This window comes from Pongo abelii, chromosome 14 (genome assembly GCF_028885655.2).
Source record: "Pongo abelii isolate AG06213 chromosome 14, NHGRI_mPonAbe1-v2.0_pri, whole genome shotgun sequence".
Classification (NCBI taxonomy): domain Eukaryota; kingdom Metazoa; phylum Chordata; class Mammalia; order Primates; family Hominidae; genus Pongo; species Pongo abelii.
The window spans coordinates 74,454,482-74,473,858 of NC_071999.2; the positions used below are offsets into that span (position 1 = coordinate 74,454,482).

Sequence of the window (19,377 nt, forward strand, 5' to 3'; positions counted from 1 at the left end):
TATAAATCAATTCCCAAATAAACTCTCAAAACTATACAAATGCATGGAAATTAAACAATTTGCTCTTGAATGATCTTTGGATTAATAACAAAATTAATCTAAAAATTAAAAATAGTAAAACAAATGTAAATAGAGACGTAACATGCCAAAATCACTGGGATACAACAAATGCAGTGTTAAGAAGAAAATTTATAGCATTAACTGCTGACATCGAAGGAACGAAAAATCATAAATTCACAACCCAATGTCATACCTGAAGGAACTAGAAAAGGAAGAACAAGCCAAATCCAAAGAGAAGAAGAAAAGAAACAATAAACATAAGAGCAGAACTAAATGAAGTCAAGGGGACAAAAATCAATACAAAATATTAACAAAATTAAATATTGGTTATTTGAAAAGATAAACAAAATTGATAACCTACATGCTAGATTAACCAAAAATGAAGAATAAAGATTGAAATAAGCACCACCAGAAATGAAAAAAGAGACATTAAAATCAATACTACAAAAAGTACAAAAGACCATCAGAGACATCTATGAACATCTCTATACTCACAAATTACACATCCTGGAAGAAATGAATAAAGAACCAGAAAGAAATAGAAATCCTAAACAGACAGTCGTCTAACAAGTAGTGATATTGAATCAATAATAAAAATTATTTTGTCCCCAAAAGCCCAAGATAACATGGATTCACAACCAAATTCTACCAGACATACAGAGAAGAACTGGTACAAATATATATGTATGTATGTGTAAATGTATATGTATGTATATACATACATATATACACACACATACATATATATGTAAAGTAAGGACTTAAATGACCTTTATAAATTGTTATGTAATATTTAGTTATATTTTTATATTGTTTGTATTTTATAGAGATTATAATTACAATTATTTTTATTTTCTTTTTAATATTTTATTAATTCTGATTTCTCAAACATGGATGAATTATTTTGCATTTACAAATTTTATAGTGGAATGAAGGAAATTCTTGCAATATAATACTTCGAATCATGCTGAAGCTGTACTCCACTTTTCAGAACAGTAATATTATAGATTAATAGTTTGTTACGGAAGGATTCATGAGTGTGAAAGAAAATCAGATAAAGTACACTTATCCTAAATAGAATGAGGTGGAAGCTAAACCATAAGTAGATACCAGGGTATGATAACGGGGACTTAAAATGAGGACAACTCCATATAGTACTCTGAAAGCTTAACTAGAAGAATACAGGTAAGAAACTCACCTTCAGAAATATTTCTAGAACCCCAATTCCCATATGTCCTAAAAAGATTTGTAAAGTTATGCTGGCAGAATCCAAAGCAAAGAAGCAAGGTGATATAGACAGATAAGAACTTAAGGGAAATAGAAAATGAGAAAGAAAATAAAAGTCTAACACCTGAGACTAGGATAAGGAAACTTAAGAAAGCTAAAAGCTTTTTATCAACACAACCTACTAGGGAAAAATCAATGAACAAAGATAATTATACGTATGTTTTCCTGTGTGCCTCTCCTTCTAATTCCTACGCTGTTTATTATAGGGGACTTGGAAATTAACTGTCATATTTTTAGCAAAATGTAATCACCCATTCTGCATCAACAAAATACAATGTACAACTAGTCATATAAACACATATGTGTACATTGTATTTATAAAATAAATGTGTAAAAATCAACAGCGAAATAATTATTTTTAGCTATTCAGGAGAATTCAGAGAATAAGGAACCTTCACAAAAGGGGATATTTTACTGTTGCAAATGCCTTTGAACATTATCATCTTAATTATTGAACATGTTAATATAGTAATTCAAGTGGGCACATAACAATTTTGCATCAGAGCATGCTCAATATCTTTATTCCTTTAATATGATCATAATCTAATTTGATAAATTAAAAGAAACATTTTAGACTCTGTGTTAAACTACTAAATCTAAATATAATTGTACTCAGACAAAAGAGGAATGGTTTCCAACGGTTGTGAGAAATTAGAATATAACTTCAAAATATACATATGTGAGATGCATAGCACCTTTAAAAATAATATATTTTTGTGCCCACACTTTACAACATGTTCAAAAGAAATATGGTACAAACAAAATAGCAAATTCTAATTCCTAGCAACTGTTATTAATAGATCCAAGTTAATAAGCCTGCATATTTTAATAATTAGAATTACTACAAATATTTTGGATCTCCTCTTTGTGGGCACACAATAAAACTGCACTTTCCTGCACACCATAATGTTACATGTGGCCATATGACTTGCCTGGACATTGGAGTCTGAGTAGGAGAAACCCGGGGCACTTTTGCTTATAAACTTTCCAGGCTTAGTGCATGATTCTCTATATCCACTTTCTCCCTGCTACTGTTTCTGAAAGGGCTCGTCAAGATAGATACTCTGTCTGAATCTCTGCCAACCTGAGGTGGATATTTAGCAAGAGCAAAATTAAATGTGTTGGGAAACAGAATAGGCTTAAGGAGCGGGTTAGCACTTCAGCATAACAAGTTTATTATTAATTAGTATGATTAAGTTCTTAATCATACTAATCTAATATGATATATTATCATCGATGATATAAACCAGCTTTAGCATCATATATCCCAAATGCCACCCCTTGGACTACTATTGTCTGCAAGTCTCTCAGAAACCTCTTTTTGTTCTGAATCACATAATATTCATATTTATTTCTGGGAACGATATTTGTAGTTACTAATCAGATACCCATTGGAAGAATATGTGTCAATAAAAACACAAAAAGTCTCATATAACATTATAGAACTTTATAGTCAGAAAAATTCAGTAAAGCCAGTATATATTTCATATTTTTATTTACTATCTCTTGAGGTCCAGGCCGAGAATATCCCTAATGATTTAAAAGATTGGCCTGAGTCCTAAGTTTTAGATGGTTTAATTAACCTTTGCTTATATACCCTATTATATATCCTATTGGTACAGCATATAGCCTATACCAATTAGTTATATATTACATTTCCTAAAATTTCTTGACTATCTTTTCTGAAAACAATTCTATAATATAATCAATGTAAAGAATTAAATTACTTTTGATGGTCATCAGATCTAAACCTCATCTCATCAGATTCTAAAGGAACGCTGGGAAATTTAGGCGCCCTAGGGGATGAATAGTTGTATTCTGCTACTCTTCAGTTGTTTCTATGGGAGGTAGGATAAACAAAGAAAAGAGAAACAAGGAAATGGGTCAGGCACAGTGGCTCATGCCTGTAATTCCAGCACTTTGGGAGGCAGAAGCGGGTGGATCACCTGTGCTCAGGAGTTCCAGACCAGCATGGGCAACATGGGAAAACTCCATCTCTACAAAAAAAAAAAAAAAAAAGAAAGAATAGGTGTTCAGTGTTCTTCAAAATTAAGATACAAAATGAAAGAAAACCTTAGCTACCTGTATGACAGCATAACAATCAACTTTATATTTAGTGTACTCATACCTAGAAACAGAGAGGCCATTGGTGGAATTAATTTAAGCCATAAAGTGAACATTTGCTTTTCAGGAACTATATACTTTTTTCAATTTGTTAGCTGATACATAATAATTTTTATATTTATTGGGTACATGTGACATTTTTATATTTACATGCAAATGTGTAATGATCAAATCAGGGTAATTGGGATAATCAATCCTTCACCTCAAACGTTCATCATTTCCTTCTGTTGGGAACATTGCAAATCTTCTAGCTATTTTGGCATATATAATAAATTATTTTTAACGATAGCCACTCTATTGTGCTAACTTTCCTTAGAATCTCACAGGATTCTTGTAATTGGAGGTATTTTGAGTGTAAGTGTGCCCACTTGTACCATTCTTTTATTAAATACTATATTTCTAGTTTCAACTGTTCTAAAATTTTCCTATTTAAAAGTTTCCTATTATTTATAATAATATAACAAATTTCAGAAATGCCCAATATTCAACTATAGGCCATCAATGGTAGTTATTACAATTTATACTCTCCTTCTTCCCAATTAGGCATGCTGTTGCAGGTAATGTTACCATACCATGGTACAGGTTAATCTATAGTTATGCTATAACCCTGGTGACTGCTGCCATAGTATGAATGTGGCCTCCATGTTTCAGTTTAAGTCATCTAATTGTGTCCTCTTGTCTTCCAGTATATTTTGCATTAAAATCTATTCCTCTCAAAATATATTGTTTTCTACTGCAGACTATTTAACTTTAACCATAGCATGCAGTCTTAAGAGTCTTAGATAGAGGTTTGGTGAGATAACACTAAGCCTCAAATCATTCATCCTTTACCACTACCACATTAAAAGATTCAGTTTAATCTCATCTTTTATATAGCTTTGGTTTTTGATATTGTTTTCAATCCATTTTTGCATCATTGGATTTAAGTTTTTTCAAGATAGAATAAAGGGAACGTATTTGACAGGCTGTTTTAGCTGACCCAGGGATTGGTTTTCCTCCACCCAGATAGCAACAATGCACCACTAGGGTTTTTTTCTCTTTTTCTTTTATGGCAACCATATTAATTTCATCTATTTAAATTATCCCATTATTTATTAAATATTATGGTACTACTTAGTTTAGTTTATTTATTTCTTATTCTCAATTATCATTATTTTCTGTCAGCCATTCTCCTTCTTTCGAATGACTCTAACATTGCTAATACCTATGAAGAGCATATTTGCATGGTAGCGAATTGGCCCAGATTCCAAAATAGTCTCTTTCCCTCTTAAAAGGAGGTTTGACTAAAGTCCATACGGAGAATGAGTACTATCTGTGTCATAGCATCTACCATTGTTTAGATCAGAGGTATATCATTTGTCTTGCCTCATTACTCATCATTGCATATTCCAAACTTACGTTGCTGGTACCTAAACATTTTGTTGCTGTTGTAACAAATTATCCCAGATGTAGTGGCTTAAAACAATGTAGTGTTATTATACTACAGTTCTGGAAGTCAGAAGTCCAATGGTCTTATGGGGCTAATATCAAGGTGTTAGCAAACCTGTATTCCTTCCCGACATTCTAAGGAAGAAAACATCTTCTTTTCTTTTCCAGTTTCTGAAAAGTGCATGTGTTCCTTGGTTTTTGGCTGCTTTACTCCAAAGATCTCCTATTCTGTTGTCATATTCCTAACTCTCTTTTATATGGACCCTCTTTGACTCTAAACTTCCTGACTCTGACCTTCCTGACTCTCTTTTATGTGGACCCTTGTGATTACATTGTGTCCACTCAGATAACTAAGGAAAATTTCTCCAACTGAATATCCTTATTGTAATTATGTCTTGAAAGTTACTTTTGCTTTTTAAATTAACGTATACATAGATTTAGGCAATTAGGATGCGGCAACTTTTGGGGGAGGCATTATTTTTCCTGCCATAGTTTCAAATATGCCTGAAATTTTTCTTTGCTCAACTTTGTTTACTTTGCCTTCTCATATCAATGGACATATTATTGCTAAGGGTTGGCAACACTCAGAAAATGGTATTTCATAGCCATTATCTACTTTTTACACCCCGTTTTTGCAATCTAGTTTATCAATTTTTTGAGACAAAGGTATTTCATTTATATTCCACTGATAAGATTCACCACTGAATATCTGCTGCTTTCAGTTCTTCAAACCAAGGACAGGAGGACCACCATGCCATCATCAAAAATTTTTAAGTCTTTTCTATACATATATATTTTTAACTTAAAATTTCTTTAACTAATAGATTTTGGAGACTAACAGTCAACCCCACTTCTGATACTACCCTGCAATGTTCATGCTTTCAAACAACAATGGTTATAGGTTTGGATTGACAATCTGCTTCATTAGGAAAACCAAAAACAACAACAAAAAACACAAAACAGGTTTCATACCATATCAGATTGATTTACCTTATGAAAGAGGACATTCCATTTTTCTGAAGGTGAGAGAATCAATGCGTAGCTAATGTTTTAAGACTTCTAGTTACCATTTCCAAAGGTTCAGACAACCTAAAGTCAAGGATATGACTTGATGCCACTCATGATGTGTGTAAACATGAGAGGTGAGCCTGTTTGAGAAAGTGGTCATTTCAAAAAAGCCATAGAGAATACCCTTCAAAGAATGCCCTTAGCTGGTCACATTATTCCCTCAAGGATATAGGACTGGCTAATTACAAAATTCTGAAAGGATTCATAAATAACCCCATTTTCTGTTTCAGTTACATCTCATGAAATCCAGTCATTCATTACTTGTTAAACAATGTTGACAATGAGATACAAGGGTTTTGTTCAGTACATAACCTAGGCTGAATTCTTATTCATCATTGATCCCATACCGATTCCTAATTGTTCCTTGAGTTAATGTTGTAAGGTGGATTTAATGAAAGATCAAATTCTCTGGTGTGTCTGATGCTAGAGGAAAAGACTACACAACTAGTCATTAACATTTTCTTCTAATGACACTCATCAGGTTTTGAAAATTTGTATCCATTATCTTTTCAAATATTACTTTTCTTTATTATCTATCACTTTACATTATTGGATTCCAGTTACCTGTATTTCGGACTTTTCACTGATTTCCACAATTTATTTTCCTCTCTCGGTCTCTTCTCTTGCACATCCTGCTTATAATGTTATGGACACTCCTCCCACCGAAAAGTGACACATAGCTTCATCTTGGATTGAATGTTAGTTAATTTGTAATTTGTTAGTCCCCTAGAATATGGCAAAAGGGATATATGTGCCATACAAAGGACATTGCTTCTTTCCTGCTCACTCTAAGAATACAAACCCTTGGAATCCAAGCACCATCCTGTTAGGAAGGGGGCATGGTGAGTTCACAGGTAGGGGCCCAGGTAGAAAGTAAATGAGGCCCTTCATTCCCACTGCAAGCCAGCATTCTTTTGAAGAAATGAGAACCAAATAATTTTAGCTTCCAGGCTTGGAGTCATCCCTCTTAGGCCCCAGGTATCATGGAGCAGGGAAAAACCATCCTCATTATGACCTATTTGAATTCTTAACCTGTGTAATCCAGCACCATAATAACTGTTTGATGATGAGTTCATTTGCTCACAATTTTGAAGTATGCTTTGAAGTAATTCGCTATATAGCCAAAGAAACTACCATAGGGCAAGGTAAGGAAATTAAGGGCTGGCTGCCTCAACTGAGTGAATCTGTCTTTCATTTGAATATGAGAAGTAGTGAATGAGGAATCTTTTTGGGAAAGTTTTATGTGATTCAGTGGGAATTGGGGCATGTGTTGGGTAAATCATGAGATCACAAAATTCTGTCTCTCTTCTAAGTCACAAACATTTGCCATTACCTTGCCAGATACAATCAAACCAGGTCTGAACAGTATTTGTTTTTCTGGCAAAGGGAGATGTTTTGCTCAAATATTTCAACACTAATATTGTATTAAACTCAGTAGAAATCTTGGTGAGGTTATAAACCTCCATTAAAGAAAGATTTTTAACATATTAATTCCAATATGCTCTGGTATGTTTAAAGGACATGACTGGGAATGCTGAAAGCTCAGAACAGTGAGGTCAGTTTTTGAGACTCCTATGGTCTGTGTATATAATGCAAACTTATCACTGTCAATTGTGGGGCTTACCTCTGCTTCCTCTTAGCCACTGTGCCAGTGAAGGAAAAGAAACCCATGTTTCCTCTGGTACAATTGGCTGGAAGAGTCAGATGAATATAATTGCCATGTTGAATGAATGCAAGATGAATGAATGGTTTTCCCTAGTGATACCTGGAAACTTGAGCCAAAGAACATGTGTTCTTTATGACTTGCCCCAAGTCATACAGTTATTCCCCAAGATAGGAAGAAGATTTTGCTGAGTAGTGATCTCTAAGGATTCTAAGTCATAAAATGTAGAGTATATAAGAAAAGAGTACTTTCTCTCCAAGAATATATAAACAATTACATTAATTTTAAGTAATTCAAAAAGGAACATTTGTGGCTTTTTTTTCTCCAAATAAGGTATAAAACAATTACATTAGTATTAACAATTACATTAGTATTAACTAACGGTTGGTGTGTTAATCTCTACATGAATACTTTTTCAATAGCTATGTGTATAATACAAATTATTTTGGTTTCTATGTATAGTTAAATAAAAATTAAAGTCTACAGAAAACAATCCCTAGGAGAAAAATATTTTGAATAGTTGATGTAAAATTCAAACTAATATAATATACATGGAGACTAATAGAAAGAAAGAAATTTAGCTTTGAGAAAGTTACACATACAGTTAAATGCTTCTATTAACATCTGTAGAAATTTTCAAGTAATGGTAGGTAAAATTGTGTGACAAATAGTCCAGGTAGTAAAGGACTATGAGTAAGCATTGGGGTTATGGTTATGTTTAATGTGCTCAAGGAGGGAATTCCTAATAGTCTTAACATATCAAATATTGGAGATGTTTCCCCTAAGTATTATTTTTTAAAATGTCTGTGTAAACTGTAGCAAGCATTCCAGAGACTAAGATGGAGGTAAATCCAAAGAAAAGGGTTAGAAGATTTTAAGATTTTTATTATAACCTTAGAGATACCTAAAGATTTTTGCATTTTTGGATACTCCATATAACTTTTACTCATAGAGTTACTCAAGATTGACTAAACATGTTTTATTTAAGACAAATGAAAATCTGAACAGAGTGTGAAACCAAGCACCTGTAATTGCTTGTTGAGACTGAGTAATAAATAACCGGGACTGATGAGATACAGCTTACCTGGAGAATGGAAGCTAATCTCATTGTCCTGAGTAATTATTTTCCTGAGTTGGAAATGTAATTAAGCCAAAGCAATCCCATAATTGATACCTTTCTGGAGCTGAGGTTGTCAACAAACACATAGTGAACACACATGACTGGGACATCAGATGCTATGCATGAGAATCAGGAGATCATTGCTAGGCTGTTAGTGAATATTCTTTGCTGTTTCCTTTCTTCAAACTCAGTAAATGTGGTTTTTTCTTTTTTTCTTTTTTTTTTTTTTTTTTGAGAGGGAGTCTCCCTCTGTCCCCCAGGCTGGAGTGCAGTGGCGCGATCTCAGCTAACTGCAAGCTCTACCACCAGGGTTCAAGTGATTCTCCCTCGTCAGCCTCCCAAGTAGCTGGGACTACCCGTGCCCGCCACCACACCCGGCTAATGTTTTGTATTTTTAGTGGAGACGGGGTTTCACCCTATTAGCCAGGATGATCTCGATCTCCTGACCTCGTGATCCGCCCCCCTTGGCCTCCCAAAGTTCTGGGATTACAGGTGTGAGCCACCGCGCCCGGCCCGTAAATGTGGTTTCAGGTGAAGCTACTGTTTTTACAAACTGCATAGTCAAGCTGAATTCAAGACCACTGCTGCTAATAGAAAAGAATGGGTGAGGGCTGGGCGCGGTGATCACGAGGTCAGGAGATTGAGACCATCCTGGCTAACACGTTGAAACCCCGTCTCTACCAAAAATACAAAAAATTAGCTGGGCATGGTGGCGGGCACCTGTAGTCCCAGCTACTCGGGAGGCTGAGGCAGGAGAACGGCGTGAGCCCGGGAGGCAGAGCTTGCAGTGAGCCAAGATCGTGTCACTGCACTCCAGCCTGGGTGACAAAGCAAGACTTTGTCACAAAGAAAAAAAGAAAAGAATAGGTGATACGGAGATCAACCCATAGAATCAAAATTATCTACTAGCCATAAATAACATAGTTACTAAAGTATCAAGGCATATCATAGTAGGACAACTATAAATAAAACAGATAATCTTAAAACTACCTAGAGAAAAATACACACATTAGTGTCATAGTAGCTGTGAGATGACTAACAACTGAGTTTTCAACATAAATAAGCTAGAAGAAGTGGGATAGAATTTTTAGAGTGCTGAAAGAAAATAACTTCCAAACTAAACTTTTAAATTCTGTTAATATGCCATTCAAAATTAAGAGTTCATAAACATTTTATCTGACAAAAGTTTAAACATCCATTTCAATCAGACTTTTAAGAGAAATACATTAAAAATTTATTAAGATAGAATATAATCACAGATGGAAAGATGGAATGACATGAAAAAGAAGAGCAATAGAATGTTTAGATATAGGGATAAATGAAAATAAATGTTGACTACATATTTACTATACAGTATAAAAATGATAACATGAAATTTAAAATGTATGTAGTGCTAATATGATATCAGCAATGTTAAAGGTGAAAGACAAAAGTAGTCAAATTGTCTTAAGCTATCTCAAAAGTGGTAAAGGATATAATTTAAATTACATTGTAAGAAATCAATCATAAATTTAGATACTTCTATGGTAATTACTATCAGAATGGTAAAAGATTATATAAATAATACACTAATAGAGGGGAAATTAGAATAATCAATTAAAACTAAAACAAAAAGGTAGATAAAAAGGATACAAAATAGACATATTATACTAAATAAGTAAGATTGTAGATATAAACAAAAATAAGTCTAAAATTAAAATGAATGAGAGGCTATTACTCCAACGATGTTATTATTCTTGATGTAAAATAGTGTAGTAGTGCTTTCACTAAATCAAAATCCAGGCAATAATTAACTACAAATAAGTTTTGGCGTTAGCATAAATGAATAATTCTGTCTTTATCTTCTTCCTTCCAGTTACCTTTGCCCATAAAGCCATAAAAATATATAAATCCCAAGAATGACATTTCTTAAAGAATTATCAACATTCACAACATTTCTATGAGGTCAGTTTCAATACTTTGCTAATAGAATCAGATTTTTATGAGTTTATTTTTAATGCATAACTTTTTACAGTGAAATCATCCTGAGAGGCAAATTATCTGGGTGATCATTTTTGCATTAGAGTAGTCTTATATTTCTTTGAATACTGAACACCACCTGTGTATTCCAGGAAGTCTTCTGGGCACTGTGTACACAGTGGTACACAAAGCATTTGTTTTCTTTTGCCAATCTGAAGTTTACAGAGTATTAGAGAAGATAAATAAATATTAAATATGATATTTGAAGATGTGAAAAATGGACAGATTTTTATAAAAGAGAAAAAGAGTAATCAAATTATTAATGGTTGTTCAAAAAGTCCTTTCTGTAGAAATTTCATGTAAGCTGAGACCTAAAGGATGAATCGCATTAGTAAGATAAGATATTAGATGTGTTTAATGAGACATAGGATGTGGCATGTTTAAAATGCATCGACACAAATGATACTGATGTTTTAAAGAACATAACAACTGAGCAGTCTGGGCAAACTGTGCATTATATATAAACAAATGCCTATAAAAGTAGAGTTTGAAAGAGTAGGAGATGTCTATATTGCATAAATGGTGTAAGTAGGGAGACCACAAATAGCATACAAAGCCAAGACAATCTTGGGAATATAATAAATCACCCTGAATAAACATGCTAGGTTCATAAATGTAAACCAAGACTGACAAGGTCAAATCACAACCCTACGTAAAATCCAACATTTAAATTTCAATTTTATTAAAGCAGAAAATTTCTCTTTACACTTCATATGTAAGGTTTTGGAGTTGACTACAAATATCTAAAGTAATGTGAAGAAAATTGACACTATACCAGAAACAAAAGGATAAAAACCAAAAACAATGAAGTGGTAGCAGGAATGTTTAAAAAGGAGACAATCACACTCATTTAATTTGGCTAAGGCATGCCAGTGGCTTAAAAATGACTACGATGAGCAGTTGCAAAACTCAAATGCGAAATAAAGAAATTACGATTACTTATAATTCTATATTCATTGAACTATCTTTCTTACCTCAGCCCCCTTATGTCTTTGATTTTTTTCTTGATATTTTTAAAAAAATAAACCCGTGCATTAGATTGAGAATGAGGAAGACTGAGCAAATGTGAAAATCTGTTAATCTATGAATATAAATGCCCCCCAAAAAATATCGTGACAATATTGTTGAATGTCTTGAAAATATTAAATCTGGTTATATTGAAAAGAGAAATAACTAAATTCCTACAAAATTTTAACATTTCTGGAAATTCCCACAAAATGCTTCATATAATTATGGAGTATAACCTCTGCAATGTGTCAGATATACAGAAAATAATCAGAAAATTAGTAAAACAAAATTCCAATTTAAGTGTTCAAAGTTTATACTAAATGGTTGGTGTTACTTTTAAGCAAGTACATAGTATTTGACATTCAAATATTAATAGTATGAGTCTGTCAGACAGAATGTGCCTCAGGAAACAGAAACCACCCTATGTAATTTAAGAAGGAAATTGCTACAGATAACTAAATGCTTACAAAATTGTTGGAAAGGCTGACGAGTAGGTTCTCACTAAGCCTAATAGAATGATTATAAGAACAATATAGAACAGACCTACCAGGGAAGCCACTACCTCCGAAGTCACTAATGAAACAATGAGTTCAAGAATACTTGACTTCTTGTTCTCCTCTTCGTGATGACAGAAAGCTGTGATGTAGGAATCAGAAAAGTGAGATGATGAAACTTCACTGCTGAAGTCAACAGGCCTTCACCTTCACATCTTATGGGCTGAAGAATAAACAATGAATTCATGTTCTGAAAATATCTGGGTCTGGGCTTCCTTTCTGAAAAGATGTTTATGTACTTATTAAATTGATTTATTTATTATATGGCTATTCAGACAAATTCCACTTGGTCATGGATATTATAAAACTTTTTATATATTGCTGGATTTCATTTACCAATATTTGTTAGGCCTTTTTGGGTTGATGTTCCTGAAGGATATTTATGTGGTGTGTTCTTCTTATCTTGTAATGTCAATATCATATTTTTGTATTTGGGTAATTCTGCCTTCCTATAGCAAGTTGTTGAGGCTCTCATTCTCTTCTATTTTCTGAAAGTATGTATGTATATTAAAGTGATGTTATTTATGAAGGAAAGGTTTGATAGAATTCTTCCAGGAACATCATCTGTGCCTGAAGATTTATTTGCAGGAACTTTTTTAGTAGAAAATTTTTTTTTTATTATAAAGAATGTTATTTATATTTTCCATCTTTCTTCTGTATTGGTAAGACAAGTTATTTTAGAATTTTTTCCATTTAATCTAAGTTGTCATTTTTTACATATAGTTCATGTTGTAAGAACTATACTATTGTTGATTTCCTTTTTATCTTTTATTTTCCTAGTTGACATTGCTTTGGATTGATTTATCAATTGTATTAATCTTTTTGAAGAACAAAATTTTCGCTTTTTTAGTGTTCTGAAATGTTCGTCTATATATGATTGCTATTTTGTTTATATTGTTTACTTTCTTTTACTTTCTAAATAATTTTACACATTTTGTATTTCTAATGTAGGTATTTAAGGCCATACATTTTCATCAAAACACTGCATTATTTTCATCTCACATATTTTGATATGTTGTAGCTTTATTAATATTGTTTGAAATCTTCTACAACTTTTTATTTTAATTTATTTTTTGACATGAGTTATTTAGAAATGTTACACTTCATTCTCAAACATTTGGTAATTTTGTAGGTATGTACTTTTTGATTTCTAATTTAAAGCAATTTTAGTGAGAAAACTCATTTAGTATATTTTTAATAGTTGGCATTTTTCATGAGTGTTTATTAGACAAGAATTTGTGTTTTAACTTGAACATTTAACTTGGTAAAAGTTCCTGCTGCACTCAAAATAACATATATTCTTGAGTTGTGGGGTGTGTTTAATAGATACCAAATGTTAAATTTTGTTAAGCATATTGTCCAAATATTTAACATCCTTAGTGATTTTCTGTTTATCATTCTATCAATTACTAAGAAAGGAGTGTTCAAACATTGGAAAGGTTTATATTGGATTTATATGCTATTTTTTCAATGTTTATGTATTTTAACAATTTTTGTAATAAAACGTTTGAGTAAAAAGGAACATTTCATTTCCTAAAATATCTACATATGTTAATTTATAAGTTCATTGATTTCCACACTTCTTAAAATAGCAAAACTTTGAAAAATAAAGAAACAAAAATCACCAGTATATAACAAGTAAAGATAGAGCTGAAAAAAAACAAGATAAAGCAACGTCATGGTGGTGCCTGGGAGATTTTCAATTCATTAGTAGTAGATCAATAAATGACTGACTTGTGGTGCAATTTCCCAGAGTCTTTCTTGTAACACTATATGATTAAAAAAAACTATATGATGATGAAAACTATCCATATGCTACCAAATATGGTAGTCATCAGCTACATGTGGCTGTTGTAATGTGGCTAGTTTGACATCAGAACTAAATTTTTAATTTAATTTGATTTAATTAACTGATGTTTAAACCGAAATAGCTATTTGTATCTAATGGCTATCATATGTGTCTACTAGCTATCATATTTGACATTAGAGCTCATAGAGCTTTTATAGCATACTCTTTGCAATCGCTGCACAAAATTATAGAGGTAATTTGAGTATTTTATTAGCCAGTTGTTATCTTATTGTATTTAAGTAATGAACATTGTGATTACAAAACTGTGATCCAAATCATTACTCTTTCTAAATTTTAGTTATTCTACATAGAATAGCTGAAGTTAAAACTTACATTATTTTTACTAAAAAACATATTATTATTACCTAATATAACAATGAGAAACTGTTTATTCTAAATATCTGAAGTTCTCATACAGGCTTTCATATTATTTTATGATGATCATCAAAGAAAACCTGTGTATTTCGTTTACATAATTTAATTTGTGATTTTCAAAAGGAAGTGTGTAGGTGGGAGATCCTATGAGCTCCTGTTACTAATACATCTCTTGAACATCATTAATTGAGATTTATTTTCCGTTAATGTCTTCAGAGTTTGGAAGAAACTAGGTATGGCGTTTCAATAGATTTTCATCTAAAATGTAATAAATATTTTTATCCTGTATGTAATACAATGCAAAGAGCAAAAATGGCAAAATCATATGATGTACATTAACCTATTTTGCCTAACTTCTTGAGTGTCATAAATGCTTATATTGAAAACATTTTTATAATCAAAATTTATTGGAGTATAGCATTATAGTATTTTTGAATGGTCAATTAATATATATTTTTCTGCATATATTCTTTCTTATATTTAACCTTGTTTTGTGTCTCTTACACATTGTTATTTCAAAATGCTATTCTTTCTTTGAAAAGGGAGTATTTATTAATATGAACAAAGGCTTTGTCAATTATTATATATAAAAAAGAATGGATTTCTTAGAAATAAACTGTAGACTTCAGGACTCTGCATGAACCATTTCTATGCTTTATTTATATTGTATTCTCTGTATACGGAATTTTGTATTTGAAATTTTACATTCTTTCACTTAAACAGTTTACACAGATTTTATAGTCTCCAGTCTCATAAAACCCTAGTACATAAACTAAGGAATAATTAATAGCTCATCTTTTTAATTATTAAGAATATATTTCTGAAATATCCACTATCTATTTTTATCATCAGGTTCAAAGACACGAAATGAGTACATTTAATTTAAAGAAAAGTCACACACTTTTTGTTTAATTATAATGATTTCTAGAGATAAAAGTCTAAGTATGTAAGTAAGTTTGTTACTTTCCTAAACCTTTTCTTTTCCTCATTCTGTTGTTTTTCTTCGGGTGAAAATTGCAGGCTAACATAAAAACAATTTGACACCTGTTAGTGGAACACTGTCAAGGTGAAAATAATTTTGTAATTTTTTTCTTAGAAAATAATCAAAGCTTAGGAGAATCATATATTCATAGTTCTATAGAAAGAAATAAATTTCAGATATAAATCACTAAACACTAAAAATAAAAATATTACCTTCCCCAAAAGAGGCACAATTATTATCAAATTTAAAATAAAAAAATTAAATAATATTAAACATCCCAGTGATTTTGTAAATATGGTATTCTTTTGGTGTTGAAAATCATATGGCTATATATTTTTTCATATGTGATGATGTTTTCACACACACATTAATAAATGTAAGTATACATATGCATTTAGTTTATTCAGAAAATTAAATCAATATTCTCTATTTATATTATTAGCAATGATAAAGAAAAGAAAGTAGACTAGCTGGGAAAGTAGACTAGTAAGTAAGAAAATAAAAAAGGAAGATAGATTCTGCCGAATAATTTTTATAGAGTCATGAATAAAATTCACATAATTATGAAAATGTGTCTGCAGTTTATTCAAAGAAAATCAGCTAAATGGGAGAAGCTCTTCTTATTTTGTAAATGTACTGAGGCAACAGGAGTTTACTGTTATGTATTTTCAGTTGTTGGAAGTAGATGTACACTGGTCATTATGACTTTTATCTCAGAAACGTTTTAGTCTAATGTTACTGAAACCCAGGAAATGTTGTACATTTTGGGCCTTTCAACTATTGTACTGATGAAAGCAGCTCACTCACATTAGCATTTTTAATTTGACAGGGGATTACAAAAACACTGGGTGCTCTTTAACTTTTGTCACAGCCATCTATTACATTAAGAACAAGTTGATTTTAATATTTGTCAAATTAAAGAGCATTGTATCACGCTAACCTTGGGTGTTCATTTACATAATTGGCTCTCTGCTTGCTGTGTATTATGTGACACCCTCATTTGATTACTGTTCATTTTTCTGAAATTCCGAAGCAGCATCTAACATAACCTGCATATTAATATTTCATTTTCATCAGGCCTTACTTTACACAGTCAAGTTACAGCAAATGCTAACTTTTCATTAGTAAGCTTGTTATAAGTCTCTTGTTTCAGAGCTTTTAAAAAACAAAGTTCGATTCACATGTTTAACCTGTTCCATAATAGAAAAACATAACTGGACTCTAACGGTTTATTTAAGTAAATAAAGGATCCTCCTGCTGGGTTGGCCTTGAGAAAAATCTCTGAAACTTGAGCAAGAAAAATATAGTGCTTATTGGCCCCTATATCAGTCAACATTTTGTAATATAAATAAAATAAAATCTTAGTGACTTACAATAACAAATTTTTTTTTTTTTTTTTTTTTGAGACAGTGTCTTGCACTGTCACCCAGGCTGGAGTGCAGTGGTGCAATCTCGGCTCACTGCAACCTCTGCCTCCCAGGTTCAAGCAATTCTCCTGCCTCAGCCTCTTGAGTAGCTGGGATTACAGGCGACCACCACCACGCCCAGCTAATTTTTTGTATTTTTAGTAAAGATGGAGTTTCACCATGTTGGCCAGACTGGTCTCGAATTCCTGACCTCGTGATCTGCCTATCTCGGCCTCCCAAACTGCTGGAAATACAGGCATGAGCCACCGCACCCGGCTGAATAACAAACTCTTAATTCTTTTTCTTAAATCTGCAGGTTGGCTGTGGCTTTCTGCTAGGCTATGGATTTACAGTGAATACTTATAATATTATGCTGCCTGGGCATCTATTTTGAGTATCAGATTAATTGTCTTGTACCAGGAGCAGAACACAGACATCACTCACCAAATTTCCAGTTCTCAGCTCCCTCCCAGTTACTGAATGTGGTCAGTCCAGATATCTGCCCCCAATAAGGACTTCTTTGTGACCTCCCTATGGGACATATAGACAGAGTCTTCTGGACTAGGCCCATTGATCACCACCGCATCCCCCTCTACCCTGCCCCCTGCATGGACTGGAGACCATTGCTCAGTCACAGTAGTGTGACACTGGCAGACAGCCTATTGTCCAAGTGTCTAACATGATTCCCACACTGCTGTGACTGAACAATGGTCTCCAGTCCATGCAGGGAGCGGGGGAAGGGGCAGTGATCAATAGGCCTTGTGAGCCCCATGTTGGACACTTGAGGAATAGGCTTTCTGCCAGGGTAAAGGAGGATACTGTGAAAGGCACACTGTAACATCCACAACCAAATCCTCTGAAGTCCTGTCAGGGCAGGCCTAGCGTTCATACCCACTGTCAAGAGAGAGACCTCAAGCACAAATTACGGAGAAAGAAAACAATCTGGCTTAAATCTGTTCCACCTGTCTCTCTTTTTAGGCTCCAGACTATAAAGCGGAGAGTGAGTATTTGGGCACTGTGATGATTAATTTTACATGTCAATTTCCATGCGCCATGGGTTGTCCCCCAAATAAAACATGTATAGGTGTGCCTGTGAAGGTGGTTCCTGATGAAATTAGCATTTGAATTGGTGGACTCAAGGAACTTCACTCTCCCCAGGGGAGGGGTGGGGATCATCCAGCCCATTGAGAGTCTCAATAGAACAAAAAGGTGAAGGAAGGATAAATTTGCTATTTTTGTCTTCTGCCTGTTTGCCTCATAAGGACATAGGTTTTCACCTGCTTTTAGTCTGGGATTTACACTTTTGCCTACCATGGTTCTCAGGCCTTCCTGCTTGGACTAAATTGAACCACACTGGCTTTCCTGGGAGTCCCAATTGCAGATGACAGATTGTGGGACTTAGCCTCCATAACTGCATGATTAAATTATTCAAAATAAATATTTTTTGGTTCTCTTTCTCTGGAGAACCTCAACTAATATAGATATGTTCTTTTTGTGGTGAAGGACAGGGTACTGAAAGCGTAATCCAAAACATCTTGAGCACATTTGAAGCCTCTACTCAGATATTAAGTCAAAGCAGCTAACATCCATTGCCAAAGTACTCATGGTCAAGGATGAAATCTAGACTTTTCATTGACAAGAAAAGGGAGACTGAATATTTATTGAAAAATAATATAACCTGTCCCAATCCTTCAAGGAAATGTTTCAATTTGCTAGGCAATTCACACCTGCAAACTCACTTGGTCCTCATAGCAACACCGATAGACAGATTTTTGTTTGTTCATTTATTTCTCGTATACAGGTTATGAAAGGAAGTAAAGCACACCAACAAGAGTGAACATTTATAAGACTGAATTGTTTACTGAGCAAAGGTCGGAATGTAGACCTATTTAATCCAAAAGCCTTTTAGGATTATAGCCTAGAATGGCTTTCTTCCATCTACCCCACTCATTACATTACTGTTTCTCATTATACAAGCTCAATTTTTAAAAATTGAAACACTGCTACAGACAAAGTATTATTTTTTTGTGTTTCTGCCTTTCTTCCTGCAATTCAAGCCACAATTTTCTCTGCAATGCATATTTACTTGTTCTGAATGAAATATTTTTAAGAAAACATCTAGTTACTTTAGTTCTAGGAGAATTCATAGTAATAATATTTTTGATCTCAAATATTGTCCCTACAAAGCCAAAGTGGCATGGAGATGTGAGAAAAGAAAAGAAGATAACCTTATAGCAAGTCTATATGAAAAATGTGGAATAAAATGACTCCCTACAACGTTCAAATGTCAAGATTGTCTATAAATTTCTATGTGTTGTTAATTACCAAATCCCAAGATCAGCACCAAAGCATTGTGATGCTTTGTAAATATCTGAAATTAACACATACCAGGGAAAACTCTTTCCTCTGAGAGAACAGCTGAGGAAATCGGGTT

The 19,377-nt window shown here is 33.1% G+C and overlaps 2 long non-coding RNA genes across 11 annotated transcripts; one reads left to right on the top strand and one right to left on the bottom strand.

The window, feature by feature from the left end:
- Positions 1-2,501: 2,501 nt before the first annotated feature.
- On the bottom strand, positions 2,502-17,592 carry LOC129049557 (uncharacterized). Of its 10 annotated transcripts, none has more exons than XR_008512739.1 (6): positions 17,388-17,561; positions 12,325-12,494; positions 7,592-7,658; positions 6,532-6,693; positions 5,890-5,988; positions 2,846-3,344 (listed from the first exon to the last, which is right to left on the bottom strand). It is a non-coding gene; the product is annotated as an uncharacterized LOC129049557 (long non-coding RNA). The 10 variants fall into 10 exon arrangements; XR_008512733.2 differs by having other exon boundaries at positions 2,865-3,344; positions 5,890-6,047; positions 12,325-12,413; XR_008512736.1 differs by lacking the exon at positions 6,532-6,693 and having other exon boundaries at positions 5,890-6,047.
- On the top strand, positions 7,046-12,524 carry LOC129049558 (uncharacterized). Its single transcript, XR_008512743.1, has 3 exons — positions 7,046-7,112; positions 10,606-10,694; positions 12,410-12,524. It is a non-coding gene; the product is annotated as an uncharacterized LOC129049558 (long non-coding RNA).
- Positions 17,593-19,377: the final 1,785 nt, after the last annotated feature.